We start from the raw sequence: 12,334 nt of genomic DNA on the forward strand, positions 1-12,334 counted from the left end.
CAGCCACTCTGAGCTGGTAAGTACTAGGGGTGGGGGAGGGAGGGCTGAGGGAAGGGGAAGGGGACCATGGGGAGACCCCTGCTAGCCCCTCCCAGCCCCCACCCAGTCCCTTAGCCCCCCCCAGCTCGGTACTTTAAAAAAAGCCCCGGTGCTCACTGGGTGCTGCCGGGTGGGGAATCCCTGCTGCTGCCCACTGCCCCACACTGCATGGGGGGCTCTGCATGAATCCCCTGACCCCCTCACTCCTCCGGCCCCCCCATGGGTGCCCCCTCCAGGCCAGCTCCAGTCCTTTAAGGAAAAAAAAAACAAGAAAAGCCCCAGGACTCTCTGCTCCTGGTGCAGCCTCGGGGCTTTGGAGGCCTGTGTAGAACGCCCCCCCCCCCCCCCCTTTTTATTTTTCTTAAAGGGCAGGGCACCTGTGGAGGGTGCTGGGGGAGCGGGGGGTGGGGGAGTTGGGGGGCTCATGCAGAGCCCCCCCATGCAGCATGGGGCAGTGGGGATCGCTCCCCGCCCGGCAGCACCCAGTAAGTCAGGGCTTTTTTTTTAACAAGTGCCAGGAGCTGGGGCAGCCATTGCCGGGCTGGGAGAGTGGGCGGAGGATGGGCCTGGCCTGGCTGATTCTGAGGTTCCGCCAAATCGAATCGGGACAGTGATTTGAATCACCAAGTCGAATCACTGTCCCCTGAATCGGCCAAATCCGAAGCAAATACTAGCCACTTTGCACAGGCCTAGCAGCAAAAGCACACTGCACTGGATGCAGTGGGCTGCCAATCCATTTTAGTGACCTGGCCTGGGTGCTCGGTGCAAAAGAATCATAGTTGGTGTTGTGATCCCTTCTGCATTTGCGAAGCTTCCTTCAGTTTGCTTCCATTCTCTGGATTAGGAACACAGGATTAAAGAGGCTTCCTAACCCATGAAGACTAGTCCTCTGCATTTACAGGCAGTTGTTAACCCAAGGCATCCCCATAATTGCCACTTGAAACCTCATACACAGCTACAAAGAATAATACTTCAAACACACCCAACACCAGGCTTATAAAATGGCATAGGGGAGATGAGGGCATTGCCAATGCCTTGCCGCTGCAGCAACAGGGAAGAAATGGTTTAATACAGGGGTAGTCAACGTGCACATGGGCAGCCTCTCTGTGTGGTACACAGCAGACTGGGAAGGGACACGCAGCACAGGTGCGGATGGGGCAGGAAGAGGAAAGTAGAACAGCAGATTGGGCAGTAAGCAGAAACCAGAGCCACAGATCAAGCAAAGGAAAGGATCAGAGTGGCACTTGGGGAGGGGGCAAGGCTAACTTGTGGCATACCTTCCAAAAAGCTTGACCCGCACTCGTTTAATATATTCCAAGTGGTCCACAGATTAACATTTTAATTTCTAACTTCCAATGGCAGCAACAAACAGCTGGATAAAGTCTGATGATACTTTTAGTCTGAAATGATGAGCTAACACACTTCATGTTCAGACTTAGTTAAGAGGTCCCATGTGCTTCTGGAATTGCTGTGTCCTCCTCTTATAACACGATGCTTCTTGTTTACTTAGAAGAAATGCTAATAATAGTAATAGGGGAAAGACCCAATCTTCACTGTCCATCTTAGAATTGCTATGATAAATCAGTCCAACAGCCTGTCTTGTTCTGATGGCCCAGAGCTCAACTTTTATCCTTATCTCTACCGCTTCTGACTCTTTTATATACTATCCAGGTGCTCATAAAGTGTTATTCAGTAATCAGTACCTTTCCTGATATCCATATCTATATTCATATTGTGTGAGATAGAATTAGTTCTGCAAGAAACTGGTGGAAATAGCATATTGAATATTTCTCCTATGGGAATATGTGCCCACATGCTGAACTTTTCCAAGAAATTTGGAATAATTTTTAATTGAAAACATGGGAGTATTCACATTCTGAATTTCCCTTCAACTCAGAGATAGTCTTTTTGTCATTGAAACAGCACCCTTTCCCATGCAATATTTTATGAAACTATTTTCTAAGGAAATCAGTTCGTTTCTGAGTTTATTCATTTGCTAAAATCTTGAATTTAAATAGATTTTCCCCCTCCTAAATATTTTGTAAATATGCTGATTATCCTAAACATTATAGAAACAACTACATTTCTTAAACCAATAACCAGATTCTTATTAGTTACTATAAGCATTAACCTCCATGGGATTACTCCAGGGTAATAAGGTACATCTCTACCCTGCCTTCTATTCCAAAGGAGTAACTCTTATTACTGAAAGCAGAGTTTGGCTTAAGCACAAAGGGCACTAAGTTTACAAAGAGGTTTTTTAACCCAGGTTCCAGTGCAGGGTAAGCCCAGGCCTTTTGAAACTTTTAGCCTAGGTCCAAATTTCACCAGGGGAAAAATGGAATTTATGTCCCATAGGAAATTCTGAAACATGTTTTTCTCTAAAATGTAGAAGCAAATGTCCATATCTCACAACTTTTCACAAAATGAAATATTCCAAAATATCAAAACCTTTCTATAGGGTTGAAATGTTTGATTTTGTCTTTTATATTATACCATAGGTCAAAATATGTCCATTTGATTTGCATTTTGACAAAATCAATACCTCCCCTGCAAAATTATTTACTTGAGTCAGAACTTTTTGGTGGAAAGCTGTTCAGTTGGGAAATCTTTGATCACCTCTGCTATGTTTTTATCAATGAGAGCAAGACAAGCATTTGAGAATTTTTTGGCAGGCTTCTGGGTGTCCCACTGACTTGTACCTTCAAGGCTGGGTTTATGTTTGGTTGTTTGAGTCTGTCTTGGCTCCATCTTTTCAATTCTGAGTCTTGGTACCATGTCGAAATGAACATGATATATAGTTGATCTCAGCTTTTTGTTCAGTGCAATGGCATTTTAGAACATCCCATAGACTTGCTCCAGATGACTTCACAGCTTGTGACTATCTTCCTCTCTTTGCTTCTCCCTCCACTCATAAAATATGAACCTTCTTTCAGGTTTTCACAGCTTTGTACAATAGTTGAGTCAAGAACCTTCAACACTATTTCCATCCATTTTCCTAGATCTCTGTCCTATTCACTCTCTGTCTCATTTCAAATCTCTGCTGAAGACAGACTGGTGTCATCATTTACCAACCCTTGGTGCACAGTTGTTCATGCAAAATTAGATGCATAACCGTGTGTTCCTTTAAAGGCAGAATACTTTGCTGAAATCAGACTCAGAATGACAGAAATCCCACCGTTCTTCCAAGATATGAGATAAGGTGCAACCAGCAAGTTTTCCTTTATGGAATAATGGTCCAACTCTTCCAAAATGAACTTCCAAATATAACTGTAAATGTCTGGAGTCACTTCTTTATAAGCTGTACTTTCACAAGGCCAAGAAACATCTATTACAATGTAAGCATGCAAATCCATCTGAAAGCTTTTCAGGAACATTTGCTGTAAGGAACAGCAGATGGTGCCAGACCTTGTGGCTCGCCAGCATCTAGTCTCTTGCTCAAATATTTAAGAGACTCACCCACTGGAAAGCTGTACCCAGTTTGCCTCAAGTGATTCCTCCTAGTAAATCTTGATCCAGCATGATGAATATTAACAAGACTCAGAGGCAAACTAAACTGCATGGTCATCTGGGTGCAAATTCATAAGTAGCCGGCATGTCTACACGTTCATTAATGCACAATGGTGACTGCACATTTATGTAGTACTTGTATAACCAAGTACTACATAAATGTGCAGTAACCAGAGTTACTGTGCAGTAGCACTAGCAAATGCCTTTTTAGTGACACTACTGTGCAATAACCTAATAATACTGCGCAGCAGCATATTAGCACTGTTTGTGCTGTGATGTGCTACTGCGCAGTTAGCATCTCATGTAGACGCGCCCAGGTAAATTAACTGAGGATTGCATTGCTTGTTGACTGTGAAGCCCAATAGCGTGGCCCCAGATATCCTAGCATGGAGATATTGTAAATGTAATGAGAAGAAATTCCTGCATCTCTGCTCATTGTTTAAAATAGTACCTGGTTATCCAGAATATGTCTGCTTCCCATTAGAAAGAGGATATTTTGCTATCACATATCACAGGAGATGTCCATATCATATTAGAGTGGGTAAATGTGCTAGAGGGGATAGTCATGTGCTGGCACAGGGCTATAGCAGATCACTGAACTGGCCTTTTCCTCTTTCCATTCCTGGTCTCTACGGCCAATTCTGTTTGGCTTTCGCTGGTTTAACACCTGTTTCATTTCACTGGCGCCAAGGGATTACTGTTCACTGACACCAATAGGGGAGAAAGGATGATCTGATGATTAACAGGCTGGACTGGAACCACATTCTGCTGCAGATGTCCTCTTGGCCCAAATATGGGCAAATCATTTAATCTCTCCCCGCCTCAATTCCCCACACAAAGGCAATAAATTCCTGTTATCCCATCCCATGTCTAATTAGAGCAGGGCAGGGACTATGTCTCATCAAGTGTTTGTATAGTGTTTGGCACCATGAAGTGCTGTTCTTGGTTGGGTCCTGAATGTACTCTATTTATAATGAATAGAAGTGGACTGCAGGACTCTGCATCCACTCCCAATAAAGTGAAATAGTACAATTCACCGTTCGTGCCTTCCTCAAAACTTCCTTTGTCCTTTCTGCTAATTATCAGAGATACTTTCTATTAAGATCTGGGGTTTTTTGTCCCTTGAAGACTATCTTAATCTCATGCAATATTCAGAGGGCCACGTTCTGCTTTTGGTTGGAGCCATAGAAATCGGGAGTAACCTTATAAACTGCAGTGGATTTGTTCAGGATTTAAACTGATACCCAAAAAGCTGAACTGCAGTTCCCATAGTAACAGGCTGCAGTATCAGAAGCACAAAATCATAAGGGAGAAATTGGTGTAGTGGTTCTTTCAGGGGACTTGGAGTTAAACATCTGTGTTTAGTTCTGAGGTGTTTAGCCCAGACGTCTATATTCCTTGATTCTCCTTTAAGACTCTACCACTGATACACAATGGGGAACTTTGGGAGAGTGGCTTCCAATGAGTAAAATAGGGGTAATACTACATGCACTAGAGGGGCATTGTGAAAACTGATAAACCTCATGACATAGTTTGAGATCCTGAGTTGCAAGTCACCGCAGAGTGTTCTTAATCTGACTTTGAACTCGGATCAGATAGAAGAAGCTGCACTGTCAGGGAAGAAGTTGTTACACACACGCAGGCATTTCAAATGACAAGTAAGAGCTTTTGTTTCGGTGTGTGACGTGCCTTTGTTTACTTTGGACTGACCCAGTGGAAGGTCCTGATACCGTTTTACATTCCCCAGCACAATCAGAAGCAGCCAACGGGCAATATAATTGGGCTTCAAATCCTCTCCTTAAACTGGATAGAGCCAAAGGTATTAACTGGGTCCTCTAAATCCTTTTCTAACACCAGGAAGGCAGCAGTGAGGCTGCAGAAGTATTAACAGCTGATGACTTAAATTCTTTATAGGAATAGTATAAAATACCATTGGCTGAGAGGACTAGTCAAGTCTAGGTCACACCTGGGTGTGGCCTTTGGTCTAAAACTAAAGGCTGCCTATACATATGCTCAGAGGTGGAGGAGGGGGGCATTTTAATTAGAGTGATTCTATAACAGCCACTCTAATTAAAATGTATTAAACTCCTGCACATTTTTAAATGGCTGCAGGATGCTTTATCTAAAGCTCATTCAACACATTCAACAAGGTTTAGATACAGCATTCCTTGCCATTTTAAGACATGCAGGGGCTTAATACACGTGACAGTGAGGCGATGCTGTAGCATCCATCGAGCATGTATAGAGGCAGCCAAAAGACTAAACTAAAAGTACAAACCAGAAAGTCAGTATTTCAGAGAAAAAGCTAATAAAATTTGTGAGCGACTTGCCCCAGAAAAGATCCCTGCACTTGCCTGTTTCCTAAGTATGCAAAACTGTTGGCCCCAACAGATATAGAAAGAAACATTGACTTTCCTTGGCTGCAGCAAAGGTTTGTGGCAACAAAGAGCAAGGCAAACACGAGAGAACAAAGAGGGAGAGTGACATTTGCACCCACCGAATCGAAGTGGTTGTCATAGATTCATCAAGTGTAAGGTTAGAATGGACCATTATGTTCATCTTGTATGAGCAGCCGTATACCACTGGCCCAAGAACATCACCCGCTCGTCTTGGTCAACACTAGAGGCATTTTCTAAGTGTTTCCCAATATTGCTAACTGCAGTTGAGATCTACCAGTCCTAGCAAATTTGAGAGCTTTAATGAAGGCTGGATCTTGCCTTTACACTATGTAGTATTTTGATCAGCTCTGTTCTGAGCTGGATTAGATATTAGGACTAGACAAAAAAAAAATCTATTTTGGAAGATGTTTTAAAAGACATCTCCCTCCCAATTCATTAGAAGTGTTCAAGTTTAATTATTACAGTTGATTAATTGATTAGTAGCTTTTGAACACAAAGTATTTTTCAGGTGCCCTGAAAAAAGGCACTTCCCTTCTCCCCCAGTAGCTTTTCCCCACGTATACGGTTGGTCCAGTAAAAGAGAGCACCAAAAGAACCTGCTTTTTGCAAGTTTAATTACATTTTTAAAAATTAAATATTTTGGGGTTATTAATAAATTCATCTCATTCTGTTGTGGTAAAAAAAATCACACCAGAGGAAAGTGCTTCCTTGGCAGAAGGAAGCAAAAATGTAGAATACCTTTAAATTTGAAAATTGATCAAACTTTTTTTATTTTTTTTTTCAACTAAAAATGTTTATCAAAGCAGAAATTTTTCATCTTCTATAGTTAAATGACATGGTGTTTAAAATCATTAGTGCCAATCCATCTGAACCAGGGCTCTCATTGTTAACACTACTAGTGCTCTGCTGAAGTGCAATATCCTGCAGATTTTGCTTAGGAGAAGGTGATATTATCATGCTGTCATTTATTTTAAGATTAAGAATAAAACAGCAGTCTCAAAAGTACAGTAGAAACAGAAAATATCCAAAGAAATGTATCTTGGGGAACGAAAGCAGAGCAGAGAAAAAAAGAGAACTTTCCATTCCAGAAATGTTGATTCAGATAAATCGTTCTGGGCATCAGAAAGAAGAAGTTCTGATTGTTGAGGATGAACAGTTCAGACTCATTGCTGAAGAGAAAATAAGAGTTGCGTGGTGAAGTCAATTAAATTACTATATTTATTCTCTAAAAAATGAATCTGAAATTGTCCTTCCATTGTTCTGTTTCAAAGCTGAGTACAGTACAGGCCACTTTGCCACAATAGGCCAACCTGTTTTGTAGTGCCAATTTGAGTTCAGGGAGAGACCACCAGGATGACTTTGTTGCATTGTCTTTTAAAATGGATGGTAATTCTGTCCCGACACTGTGGGAATGAAGTACAGGGTGATTTGATGGGGTGTCTAGCCTTGTAAAGTAGCAGCTAAATAAAGTAAGGTTAATAGAGCTAAAGATATACAGTCTAGTTCTTAAAGATGATTAAGAAGACATTTGAAAACAAGCTACACGTATTTGAAGGGCATTGCCATTAAGGAAAGCAATAATTGTTGGGAGAAAGAAACCTGGAAGTCAGAGAATGATGCTGAGCAAAAGAACAACTAAGTTGAGCATTGATAACCTCATTTCCTAGCCATAAAATCAGTGTGACACTGAGGAATACAGCAAAGACTCTGTCCCAGTTCTTTTACATGAGATTGACTAGATGGGCCTTGTCAAACAGTTATTTTACCGTATTTCAGTCACGGAGATAGTCTAGGCTGCAACCTAGAGCTAAATAAGGAAATGATCTGGATGATACAGGAAACCTTTTCAGTCTACAGTTCTAGGGAGTGGTGCATTCAAACCAAAACTGAAGACATGGTCTTCATGAATGACCTCCATGAAGGAAGTGAAATCTGCAGTGTCTGACAGAATAATTTTCCATGCAATTTGCAGTGGGATCTCCCCAGGAGCATAAAGAGTTTCCCTGGGACCAGTGCAGCTGACACATGCAGATGTTGGAACCTTCTACCTGTGCTTGTGAGTGCCAAAGTGTGACGGTGTATATAAAACTGCAGAAGCATCCTTGGGGGGGCCAAGGACAAAGGCCAAGGCCTCCGGGTGTATGCAAATGTACTTACACTTAGCTGTATCAAATTCCAAATGACTGGTTTCTATTGTTGTTTGACATCCATCCTGTCCCCAGTGCTGTAAAAGGGCCTGCCTCACGGGGTTGCTTCAGTGATGAGCAATATAAGCTGTTCCCTGCCCTTGTCTTGGCTGCATTATCTTACAAGGAAGATTAAACAGAGATGGGCATGATTCTGCCTACCTGTCATTTCCAATCATTTAATTCCACTTTCCTGTGGATTTGTAGGTGAAGACCTGCTCCAGTAAGTCATCTGGTACATCCGGTTGAAATCTAGGTTCTGATCAGCAGCCAGCACTGAGGCCAATGTCACGGCTTTCCCAGGGAAAGCTCTTAGCAGTTTGTTTGGGACGTTGCCTGTACTGACATGCAGAGAATGTACAGTGAGACAATGCGAGCAAGAAAACCTTCATAATTCTCTGGCCAGACAAGGCATTTAGGTCTGCACTTCATCTAATCATTTATTACAACAGGTGCAATTTATTTTTAGGTATCAGAATTGGTCCAGCACATTAGCTCTCATGGGCAAATCCCGTCCCCATCTCCACCCATGCAGCAAACCACAGGCTCAGTGGAGCCAGCGTGTAGCGGGGAGGAGTCAGTAAACTGAGAGCCTGCAGGGAGGATGCCCCCTACACACCACAGAGAATAACTCTTCAGAAGCACCTCATGCAGACAGAGAATCCATTGCAATGAGTATTCCCAGCCCTTCCTCCCGATGAAGGGACAAGGATGTGAGCCAGAGAAGCTGCTCTAACCGGCTGATATAGTAGCTGAAGGGTGGCTCCACTGTGAGTCCTAAGCTGCCAGGGAGAATTCTTCCTCCTTCTTGCATCCCTGGTGTCCCCCAGCACCCAGATCAATTCCTCAGGCTTGAGGCAGGATTTGGGCCTCAGTATACCTATAATTCAAAAGTGGAGACTTGTTATAATTAGGAAACAAGCCCGGCAACATCACTACATCCCAGTGACCATCCTGCCTTTGCAGTAACTAAAGTAAAAATACCTTGGTGTATTTATAGCCTGGCATCATCATCTCACACTGTGAGGAAGAAGCCCTCCTCCCACAATGTTCTTGTGTTTGGCCAAGAGTAAATAAAAGTGACTGACAAGTTCATAGTGGCTTTCATCCAAAAAGCCTAAAATGATTTGGAAATGACTTGCCTACCTACTGAACAAAAGAACAATAGTCTCATCTATATATTTCAAATTAATATAGCATAATTAACAATTGTTATGTTGTTATATACCAAGCCCATTGCCCTCAAGGATTCTGTATCAAGCTAGGGTGTTTTATGCCCATTGAGAATTTTAAGTGTTCTCCAAACTGAATCTCCAAACTTTGTAAGGTCTACCCATCACTCCCCAAGATCCAAATTTGTTGATTTGGGTTCTGTTTGTATACTGCCTAGTCATTCACCAGGGTGTATATGATTTTTTTAGTCCCATTGAGCATAGTGTGGGCATAATGTCAGGCTCATGTTTTCTAACCAGGAGGCTGATGAGGTTAGGGCAGGGGTGAATAGCATATATTCCACCAGGACATTCCCAATGGTCCACCATCTGTCTTTATTAAACCACCTTATTGATTCACATATGCCTGCATGAGTAGTTCAGTTTCCTGCTTGCAAAGGGTTCCCATCCATTCACAGCAGGTCTCACTAGTGGTGACCCTTGGTGGGAAAGTGTAGCTTGCAACAGGTCCTTGATAATGTCTGAATTTTGCACTTGTGGGTTAGGGCCCTAATAGCAATGACTGCTTATGGGCAATTGGACAATGGAGGTGTGGTAGGCAAAAATTCTGCCTCTTGGGTTGTATTGGGAGAGAAGGTTCTTTGGTGTTTTGCTGGATGAGTTGTTGCTGGTTTTCTGCTATCTTATTTCAAATAATATCATGCAAGAGGACCAGCTGGACTATTTATATGTTACACATCAGGGTATTGTTTACCATCTGTCCTGGACTGTTTTATTGTGTTGCTGTGTATTGTTTTTTAAAGAGTTGCTGCATTCTGTTTGGAGATTGCTACAACTCAGAGCTAGAGCAGTGGCTTTCAACCTGTGGTGTGTGGACCCCTGGGGGTCCGCAGACTGTCTGAGGGGTCTGTGAAAGATGACCATGATCAATCAAAAGTATGTGATTACCCACAATTACAATTCAAAGGGGTTTGTGCCTCCATTCGAAATTTTTTAGGGGTCCACAAATGAAAAAGGTTGAAAGCCACTGAGCTGGAGATACCTGTGATTTATAGAAGCACAGGGCTGCACACGGAGCCGGGGCAAACCTCACCCTTGTCACACTTGTCACACAACCTCACACTTGCTGCACTTTTGAACAAGAATTTGGAAGCACAGTAGGGACCTCAGTGACTCTCGTGCATGTTTAGGATCTGCAGTGCTCTAGGAGCTCACGGGTAATTCATAGTGCAGGCAGGTGTCTTAGCTCTGGGAACTCACTGAACAGTTAGGCTGCTCTTGTGTAGGCTCTAAATTTTCTTCTGTTTGCTTTTCCAGCCAGAATGTGCAAAGCTATCTCTGTGCTTTTAGGTTCTTGAGCTGCATGCTGTTTGGATTTCCTTTGGACTAAAGCAAACAACTTGCATCATCACTGGAGAAAGATTATGAACCAGTTCACTGCCCAGGGTAATTGGATAAACACAAATTTTGGTTAAAAAAATATAAATTACTCAAGGCTAATTTAACATAAAATATCCCCCCCCCCCCTTATTATTCTTTTAAAGCTACAAATGATTCCACTGGTTGCATGAAAACAAAAGAGGAAATCCTGTTAATTTTACCTGAGTAATCCCCACTGAGCCAAATACTGAGTACCCTATTTTTCTTTCATCAGTTCTTGCTCTCACAAACTTGTCCTGAGCTCCGTGGGCCAAACTCTCATCTCAGTTGTGCTGATTTAGGTTGACAGTAACTTTCACTGGAGGCTGTGGCATTTCCCTGGATTTTCAATGGCGTAACCGTGATCTGAATCTGATCCGATGAATATGCAATTCTTTGTGAGGCTTGTCTGGATAATTAGAGCTTGTCTACATGAGGAGTAATTCCTGACTAGATATTCCTGATTAACCCCTTGTGTGCACATTTGTATTCCAGAAAGCAGGTCCTTTTTCTGAATTAGTTTAATTTGTTTAGAAAATGGATTAAACTCAGTCCAAATAAAGTACTTTATTTCAGCACAAAACTATCTACAGAGGGAATTAATCATGAACAGCTGTTTTAAATTATTAAAATTCACACTGCATTTTAATTCAAATTAACTTCCCTGTATAAACAAGTCCCAAGGACTTAGAATTGATTAAGAACCTATGACACTGTGATTTCAAAGGGTCTCTTTGTATGAATCAGTGTTATTTGAATAATAATTGTGTAACTAAGATTTGCAGGACTGGGCTCCAGTTCCTTGCCCCCATCACCACCTGTTTCTATTTCCTTGAGTGCACATAGTGTATCTATGTTGTTTAACATGCTTTGCTGTTTAAAACTTTGCAGGTTAATTGAGTGACCAAAATGGGTATTTATTACCAGAATTAAAGATAGGCTACAAGAGAATTCATACTATGTAGTCATTTAACAAAACATAAAGCAGTCTGACCATGAAGCTAGTTCCAGCTTAATTTCTTCTTATTTCAGATCACCATCATGCAGGGATCTGGTATGAATACAGTCCCATTATAAGGGAAGTAATGTCTGTATTTAGCCATAGAACAAGTTCATCATGGGTACCAGGACAGCTGGAGACTCTCCAAACCCCACTTCAGCTAGGACCTAGTGCAGGGGTTCCCAAATTATTTTACATGTACCCCTGGGGCTACGCAAGACACCCCCAGGGGTCCATAAATTGTGTAATGACTGATTTAATTTTTATTATAACAATAATTGGCATTTAAGTCTTAAAATATCAAATGTATGCTGGTAGTTGTATGCAGGCAGCAGGTAAATCTGGAAGGGGGTTCACAATAAGAAAAAGTTTGGGAACCTCTGACCTATAGGATTCCTCTCTACACAGAAGAAAGTGATTAAATTTTCATACCGATCCTATCCTTGGTACATCTCCTAAGCCAAATGCTTAATTCCAGTAACTAGCTTGTGAAACATGGATGCTTGTCCCCTTGGTCTTTGATTGATGCTCTTGAATCAGTCCACAGTTTTCTATCCAGGCATTGGATAGCAAGCTGTCTGGGACAGTGACTGCCGTTTCCTTTGTCTT

The sequence above is a fragment of the Alligator sinensis genome, unplaced genomic scaffold, assembly GCF_000455745.1.
Source record: "Alligator sinensis unplaced genomic scaffold, ASM45574v1 scaffold839_1, whole genome shotgun sequence".
Lineage (NCBI taxonomy): Eukaryota > Metazoa > Chordata > Crocodylia > Alligatoridae > Alligator > Alligator sinensis.